This window comes from Chrysemys picta, chromosome 7 (assembly GCF_011386835.1).
Source record: "Chrysemys picta bellii isolate R12L10 chromosome 7, ASM1138683v2, whole genome shotgun sequence".
Taxonomy (NCBI): Eukaryota; Metazoa; Chordata; order Testudines; family Emydidae; genus Chrysemys; species Chrysemys picta.
In genome coordinates, this window is record NC_088797.1 from 23,414,677 (window position 1) to 23,423,939 (window position 9,263).

Genomic DNA, 9,263 nt, shown 5'->3' on the forward strand with positions numbered 1-9,263 from the left:
TGTCTCTGAAGGAGCAGGCCATGTGCTGGAAGAGCTTGGGACACCGTGGACTGGAATCAAGGTGCATTGGCAGAGCTGTGGGAGGTCCCAGGACTGGAACAGCGAAGAGAGCTGCAGTCCAGGAGTGAGGTGCATCAGCAGCGCTGTGCTTGCTCCCAGGACTGGAATAGCTCAGTCACTAAAGTGGACAGGAGGGAACTTAGGAGCTTTCACAAGCCAGGAGAGAGGGGAGGGGAGAAAGAACCAAGGGGATGTCAACAGTGGGGTTTTAAAATAAAGTCGATGAGTCCAATTGCTGCTGCTTTTGCAGATTTAGGAAGAGAACGCAAGGCTGAGAAGCCACCAACACCTCTGGGTAAATATAGGGCCAGCCACTTTGTCTCTCCACCTTGTGTTGAGTGGAGTAGGTGACCCCCTCACAGCACATGTCAGATCTGGGAGCATTTAAACCCAGAAACTACCCCCTGTGGCTTCAGTCTGAACTGAGCAGAGCAGAGGCCGGGTCTGGTGATTTGAGCACAGAACTGAAACCAGGAACTTGTGGGTTCCACTCTCAGCTTTGACACTGCCTCCATTTGCAACCTTAGGCAAGTCACTTCCCCTCTCCGTGCCGGTTTCCCGTTTATAAAGTGGGGGTGATAATATTTTTGTGCATCTCAGGGTGTGTGAGGGTAAATTAGTTAATATTTGCAGAGCCCTGTGGGCCTGATCACCGTTTGCTGCAGAACTCACTAAGGGGGGGGGGGGGGCTGTAGAGAGGAACTCTCCATAAGGTTCCTCTTGTGGAGTTACTCCCACATCATCCAGTCATGTGTGTCTGCCCCCAGCGCCTGCAGAGTGGCTCCAACTGTGCCTCCATGCTGGCTCTGGGGGCTCTGTCCCCCCTTCTGCTCCCTGGCACCATGACTGAATAGAGACATGGTAAAGCCATGTTTCCAGACCTCCCCCACCCCAAGTTCCTCACAGGATCCCTGTAAAAACACAGAAGGGCTCTGCCAAAAAGGTAACGCATCAGACGCTTTAGCCTTTTCACTGCCAGGCCTTGTGAGTTATTGGTCTCTATATCGGCTGCTCCTACTGGAATCCTCCAAGAAGTCAGAGCAGACGTTCCCTTGGGATTGTGCTGAGATCCGCTAGCAAAGGATCCGGGACAGTGGGATATACACCATCCAACCCATCCCAGTCCAGCATCCTTTCGAGGTAAGAGCGCCAGCTGCTGGGCTGGGTCGGGTCTCACTGGATTATTGCGATAGTGCCACGCACCCAGGCTGTGCCAGGTGCCCAAAAGCACCAGGCTCACAGGGCACAGGATGGATCCTATGCACAGGGATGCTCCATACTCACAGCCCTCCCCACCTCTTCTTGTGGGAGCATTTGGTCCTTTGCCCTGGGCTGGAATCCTGCACCCTCTGCTCTATCTTTGTTGCATCTCACACTTCGTGTTCAATCGTATTTCATTAAATGAGGCCTGCGCCGGGACACCTGGCAGCTGTGCCCTCCAGAGCTCCGAGCTTCCCAGACTGGGAGCAGCACGGAGGCAGCAACGAGGTCTGTTCCTGAGGGAGGGGATTTGGGGATGCAGCCTGCTCTATGGAGAGAGTGAACCCAGGTTAGGAGCAGCACTCATGGAAGTGAGCTGCCTCCTGCCAGCCTTAGCCTGAAAGGGATCTCACTGAGTCCTGGGGCCTCTGTGGAGGGGTAGGGATCCCAGAGGACGTGCTTCCCTGTCTGCCTGTGATAGGAAGGTGTTGGGCTCCTGCTGCTGCTGCATAACCTGCCATCCCCTCCCACTGCAGGCGTACTGTGACATGGTGACCGATGGAGATGGCTGGACGGTGTTCCAGTGCCGGCAGGATGGCTCCCTGGACTTTAACCGCATCTGGCAAGAGTACAGGCTGGGATTTGGTAGCCTGCAGGGTGAGCCCTGGCTGGGCAACAAGCAATCACGCAGCCTGACCCAGCTGGGTCAGCATGCCCGGTGCATGGAGCTGGAGAAGTGGTACGGCATCCAGTGCCACGCCACCTACCACAAGTTCAGAGGGGCCAGTGAGGCCAACAAGTACCAGCTGATGGCCTAGGAATGCCAAGACAAGGCTGGCAACACCTTGAGCTACAGTCACAACTACAACCATGACCACAAGTGTTTCATCACCTGGGACAGCAATGACGACAACTACCCCCCTAGGCAACTGCAGTGCATACTATGGGGCCAGCTGGTGGTTCGACTCCTGTCTAGAAGCCAACCTCAATGAGAAGTACCACCGGGGTCGGTACAGTGGGGTGAACAGTGGCATCAACTGGGGCACATAGTATATTCGGACCAATAAGAGGACCAATCAGAAGTATTCATTCAAGAAGGCAAAGATGAAAACAAGGCCAGTCAGCTTTTAAATGGCATCTACAGCTGGGGCATGTGAACTCCTAGGGGGAAAGGAATTGCTGAGTTGGGAAATTAGGAGAATGGGATCAAATTGGTCAAAGGGAAATGTCAGAACTATCAGGGAAAGTTCCTACTGCTGAGACCTGCTGGACTCCATGGTCAAGGGAAATGGTGGAAACCCTGTTGCTTAAGTTATTTCAAGGAGGAGATACCTTGGAGAATACAGTTCTGGGAACTTTCCCACACTAAGGCCAGGGCTTTTCCAGCTCTGAAAGACAATGATGTACACAACCCTTCTGCAAGCCCAACTTCCTTGGTACCTTCCCAGTCCTTACTATCCTTCCCCTAGGCCAGGGCTGCCTTCTTATACAATTCCCCCCCCCCCCCCCCCCAGAATTCCTGTCTGTGGCTGGCCCTTTAAATTTGGCAGTGACAGACAGCTGTAACCCTAAAGGAGCCATTTTACAACTGGAGGCTGTTTGCTGCATCTCTGTCTTCCAGCTGTTGAGGCTCCCGAACTCTGGGTAGGTTTGTTTTCCTCTCCTCATTTCTGGCCAAGTCTTACAAATAGATCTGGTAGGAGCCAATAGTTGTATGGGACTCTGTTGTGAAAGGAGTCTCTGATGTTTTATGAAGTCTTTATAGCCATGGCCTATTGTCAAAGGAGCCCAACCACTGCTTTTCCCTGGGGCTTAGCAAAGAGGGCATTGAGCCTTTAGGATCATTCAAGACCCCTTCCTCTTGCTTGTCGTAGTCTCCCTGAACTTTGAAAGTCACAGGTCCAGTGTATCCAGCTCTGTCTGCCTTGAGCCTGAATATAAAGCCAAAGGGTCACTGCTCTGGATGAGACTCACTCTGGGAGGCTATGGCTCAATAGGTGTCTATAGTCTATGTTATACTTGAACGTAAAACCTATTTTATAGCAATAGCAGTACTTGCATTAGCAGTGAGTCAGTCTGATTCCTCCCCAGAGCTGGGGCCAGGAGCACCAGATGGAGCTGTAAAGGTTCCTTTCTGCTCTGTGTGGGCATCAGAGGGAGGGCCCAAGAGCACTTTTCTTAAGAGTTGGGATTTCTGTGACCTGCCTAGCCAATGATTTCCCCTCTCCCCACTAATGTGCTGTGCTCCACTCTGCCGGTGGCTGTATTTTGGGTGGGTGATGTGACTTAGTTTATAAAGTGCACTGGGATTTCCTTACATCCTGACTGGGGAGTGATTGGGGTGGTAGGAAGGGAAAGAGGGTCCTGCTGTAGTCGCTTTAATCACCAGCCTGTGGAAATGAGTCGGCTCCCCCCCAGGGGACGGTTAGTTACCACCACCTCCCTGCAATCAGCTTGATACTCGGCAGCAGCAGCCATGCCTGGCTGCCTGCAGTTCTGCTCCTATTTATAGCTGCCTGTTTGCAACCAAGCCCTCCATTAATGAGCAGAATCTGAGGGCTGCTCAGTAACCCCTTGGGCTGCAGCAGGGAAGACACAGCATGCACTGTCCCTTCTGCACAGCTTTGCTCTTTCGGACACTGAGAGCTCCACTGTACAAAAACAGTTCCCTCCTGAGAAGGATCTAAGACAGCTGGGGGGAAAAGCCCAGTGTAAAGTCAGGGGGCCATGGAGTCCCTATAGGGGTAGCCAGTCGGGCTAGTCAGTGTAGAGGCAGCACAAAGCCAATCCACCAGAAGCCCAAGAGACAGGGCAACATCTCCAGGGAGCAGCATTACAAACCCTGTGCCTGAGGGGGGCAGCTTTCTCCATCTCAGGACCTGCCTGCATTGGATTACAGGGGAGAGTTCAGACCCCGCATACTGGCATTGGATACCCCTCCGATCCAGTCCCTTTCACTCTGCTACCCAGTGCCACTCAAAATCTGGCACAGAATATGCCCTATCACCGGTTTTCCTTCAAACCCTGGTTGCCTGGGGGTGTTGGATACAGAATTCTATGCTAGTAATTTTTTTTTTACTGTCTGTAACCATCCAGTGTGGAATTTTTCAACAGAGGCTGCTAATAATAGCATCTAAACTTGATTCATTGAGGTCAGGAGCTTATATGGGAGTAGAGGGGGAGGGCTGCTCACTCTCCCACTCAAGGACTAGCAGGTATAGGAAGGAAGTCAGTCCTTGTGAGATGAGATAATGTGAACTCAAGGCTTTTGTACTGGCCTGGGAGCCAGGCATCTCCTGGGTTACAAACCCAGCTCCCCCACCCTGTCTGTCCCCTCTCTGCAAGAGGAGGAGGAGAACTACCTGCCTTCCGATTCAGGCGGGTAGTATAGACCAGACCTGAGAATAGGGGCTGTTGTGTTGGGTCCCAGGACTGGAATAGCTGGTGGGGGGCTGTAGGACAGGACTGAGATGCACTGGCAGAGCCGTGTGGGAAGGTGAGGACCAGAATAGCAGCTGGAGGGGCAGGGATGTCGCTGGTCAGGACTGAGGTGTGTTAATGTGTGTGGAGTCCTAGGGCTGGAATAGCAGATGGTTTGGCCCATCAGTGTTAACATGCCCTGATGGTGAGTGCCACAGAAAACCCTGAGAGAGGGTGCTCATAAACCAGCCTGCCTGCTAGAGGAAAAGCGAGAGCTGTGGAAAAAGCTAGGGACAGGCTCTCCAGGGGTTATAAACAATAGAGACTGGAGAAACAATGCAAAAGTGATTCAGATCCCTTGCCAATACCCTGTTTATACTGAGCCAAGGGGGCCTCATATAGCACAGCGACTGCGGCTTCCCTCTGTGCAGGTTGGGGTCAAGCTCCAGAGAAGAGATCTGACAATCCATGAGCTGGCTGCTGTGCAGTCTGTTTGTCCAGGGGTTTTTGGATACAGTCCGTTTGGGATACCCACAGGCTGTGGCAACACAAGGCAGGGTTATTTGTGAGATTAGGCTCCATGAGATGTGAATATACTGTAATGAGATGATGAACAAGGACTTCAAAGTGAGGGGCAATGGGGCTGCGCTCTGGATAGAAGGTGGTGCTGCAGGGCTGACCTCCTCCACTCTGCCCTACAGCCCTCCTCTGCCTATTGGTGAGGGCAATAGCTATATGTTGTCTAATTAGCACCTTGAGAAGCCAGCTGGCTTAAGTAAATTACCCTTCAGGCAGAGATAGGGTGGAGGAGCCATCAGAGCTAGGAAGAGAGGAGGAAACTGTCCTTTTCTGTCTCTCTCTGCTGTAGGCCTCCCGAGGCTATAGTCTCCTCTGTCTTTTTGCCCTTTTTGTTCTCCCTCAGGGATTTCTCCTAACTGCACCAGGAACAGAAGGTGTGGTGCTAGGGCATTCTAAATCCAGAAGCTCTTGCCCATTTTCAAAGCAGCAGCCCAGCTCTCTGACTGCTCCCTCTGTCCCTTCCACCTGCGGGAGGCTGGGATATGTTGGGGCACATTTCAGGGAAGGGTGTATGTCAGAGAATGTCTCCCCTCCTCAGCAGAAAGCTCCTGGCCTAAGGCAGCCTTCCCTTGGTCCACAATTGCAATATCACCTGCTTTCAAGACAGCAGAATGGGAGGGATTTTAGAGAAGGTAGAGGGGTGAATAATACACTTTCAATGAAAATACTAACCCTCTGCCCTTCTCAGACCCCTTTCAAGGATCTCAAAGTATTTTATTTAAAAAAAAAAAGAATTAAGCCTCACCATATGTCTGTAAAGTAGATAAGGGATGTATAGGGTTTGCTGCAGCCACCTCTAGGCTGGAACACAGCCGCTATCTAACACCACACTACATTTTAGGACCAAAAGTGTAGAAATCTCTCAACTACAGCCACCAAGGAATTCTAGGTAGGCTGAATGGACTAGGTCACTGGGGTACTTACTGCAATGCCACAGCATCTTTATTGACTCGGACCTTAGTTTTATGTCCTACCTTTTTTCCTTCTGAGTTGGGCATGCCAGCTGAGTCGAGACCATCCTTACCCACGGGGTTTTCTTTAGAACTCTCCCATCCATGTACTGACTGACCACCCTTCATCTACTTAGCTTGGGAGTACTGATAGAATTGCAACACACAGCTGGAGACCACACCAGAACTCCTGTAAGGATATAATGTACTATGGGCTTCTGGGGCAGACACCTTGAAGATCCATCAGCAGTTGATTGCTCCCTTGCATTTGATGGGGGGAACAGGTCACAGATCATTACAGTAGTCCCTTCAGGCCTTATAATCTATGAATCAAAAAATTCAAACTGGACATAGCTCTTTTACCCAAGCCACTGTCACTCATTCATTCCTTCCCTCCCTAACAGGGAGCCTGTTTAAAAGCTAATTTCAGTAAAATCTGGGATTAAATCTTCAAATACCTTTAAGTATTTATCACTGTTAAACTTGGATTTGGATTCCTTCTTGGACACCTCACTCCGAGGCCCAGGAGAACAGGGAGCAGTGTGGAGGGCAAAGACCCAGGTTTTGGGGCAGAAGGGGCTGGCTCTGGAGGGACAGGTTTTCCCTTTACACAGTGCTGTCTAGCTCCCCACATGGGAGATCTACAGAGCAATGGTGAAAGACTCGAGGGGGAACGGCACTGAACCCCCATGTAGGAAAGAGGGCCTAGAGGAACAATGCAGAATACAAGACCTGAGAGAATTATTGCAGCATCCTTAATTTGCAGCAAGAGAGATTTTGGTTAGACATTAGGAAAAACTTCCTACGTGTAAGGGGTAGTTAAGCGGTGGAATAAATTACCTGGAGAGGTTGTGGAATCTGTCTCTGGAGGTTTTTAAGAACAGGCTCGACAAATACCTATCAGGGATGGTCTACATAATACTTAGTCATGCCTCAGTGCAGGGGACTAAACTAAATGACCTATCAAGGTCCCTTCCAGTCCTACAGTTCTGTGATTTCTATGATGGATCACAACTGATCTGCGATGGGTTGGCCTAGAGAGGAAAGGGGCATTTGTCAGTCCTGTTGTTTTATAAATATGTAGCAAGGTTTCTATTCCCCTGACTTTAAGAAGTAGACAAATGACTGCACAGAAACATATATCCAATCAGTCAGTATTGTAAATGAATAGAACTCTCTGCCTTCTGGGGCTTTCAGTATGTGTGTGCAGACAGTGTGGCACCAACCTTGAGCACTTTGGTATGGTACTGCCCAGCAAATTGTCTGCAGCCCACACTTGGGTGACTTCCACTGCTGGCTTGTTGTCTGGAACACAGGAAACTGCACACAATAGGGTCTCAGGGTGCAACTTATGAGCAATGCCTGCAGAAGGGAGAGACCTAGAAAGTGGGACAGGAGCTGGAGTGCGTGTTAGGTGCACGGGACATGTTTTACACACACCCCTGTACTCCTTTAAGGGAAAGCATGTGACTGGTCACGGAATCTAAAGGCTGACAGGAAACAACATGCTTTTATAGAATCTGTCTTTGCAAAGACAGTCTGGGTGCTGGTGCTAGATGAGGCAGTCGACATGGAAAGGAACAAACTGGAGGGAGGCTCTGGAGGGCAGGAACTCTGGGTGCTAGTGTGTTAGAATTAATAGGCTAGGCAGCTGGGCTCACTGTTCCCAGCTGAAACACGCCCAATGTTGATTCTGGGCAGGTTGAAGAGCCTGGATTGAGCTGTGGTGGGCCCTGCATGACCCCCCTGCAGCCTGCCCTGGGGGCCTAGGCAAGCTGAGTTACTGTTTGAACCAAAACAATGGCACCACAAGAGTAGAATGGAACCAGGGTGTGTGGGGGTGCCCCATCCGTTCACACCCCAACCTCTCCACCCACCCCTTCCATGGGCACTCGCCCTCCTCCCCGCCTGGGGCCCTGCATACATGCTGTGGGCCTGAGGTGTAACAGCAACACCCTCTGGTGAACAAACTGAGTCACACCTACTCACCCCACGCTGGGGATGGGGATTGTGACAGTAAAACCAAGGGACCTAGAACCTTGACACTTCCCTGCAGGTTAGTCCAGGCTCAAACTGTTCCTCTGCGAAGAGAAGCCGCTGCAGAGCAGTTGTGGGTGAGGAAGGCAAGACTGACTATAGCTGAGCCTAACAGGGCAGCAGAAAAGTTTAAGGGGGCCAGGGTAGGAGCTGGAACATAGTTTGGGCTGAGTTTAGTCCCCTATTGGCCAGTGGGGGGGAGGAGGAGGGGCTGCCCCAAGGGAACCGTCTTTACCCCAGAGCGGAGCTAGATTTACTCCCAGCTCCTGCCCTGCCAGTCGCTGCTGTTAAGAATTTAAGAATAGCCATAGTGCGTCAGATTTAAGGTCCATCTAGCCCAATATCCTGTCTTCCGACAGTGGCCGATGCCAGATGCCCTAGAGGGAATGAACTGAATGGGCAATCACCAAATGATCCATCCCCTGCTGCCCACTCCCAGCCTCTGGCAAACAGAGGCTAGAGACAGAAACCCTGCCCATCTTTCGTTAATAGCCAGTGATGGACCTGTCCTCCATGAATTTATCTAGCTCTTTTTTGAACCCTGTTATAATTTTGGCCTTCACAACATCCACTGGCAAAGGGTTCCACAGGCTGACTGTGTGTTGTGTGAAGAAATACTTTTTGTTTGTTCTAAACCTGCTGCCTATTAATTTCATTTGGTGACCCCTAGTTCTTGTGTTATGAGAAGGAGTAAATAACACTTCCTTATTTACTTTCTTCACACCCATTGTGATTTTATAGACCTCAATCATATCCCCCCTTAGTCATTTATTTGCCAAGCTGAAAAATCCCAGTTGTATTAATCTTTCCTCTCCTGCCCCTGTTAACCTCTCCTCCGCACAAGGGCTCTTCCGCTTGAGCCTGCCTCTTTCAATCACTAAGTCACCCTAGTGCCCTGAGGCATGGGACACAAGAAAAGGCTGCATGAGAAAAAACTTCCAATCTGTATATTAGCTTGGTAGTCCCCTAGGTTACTGCAGGAACCAGCAAGGTCCCTCAGAAATAAAGAGAAAGCGC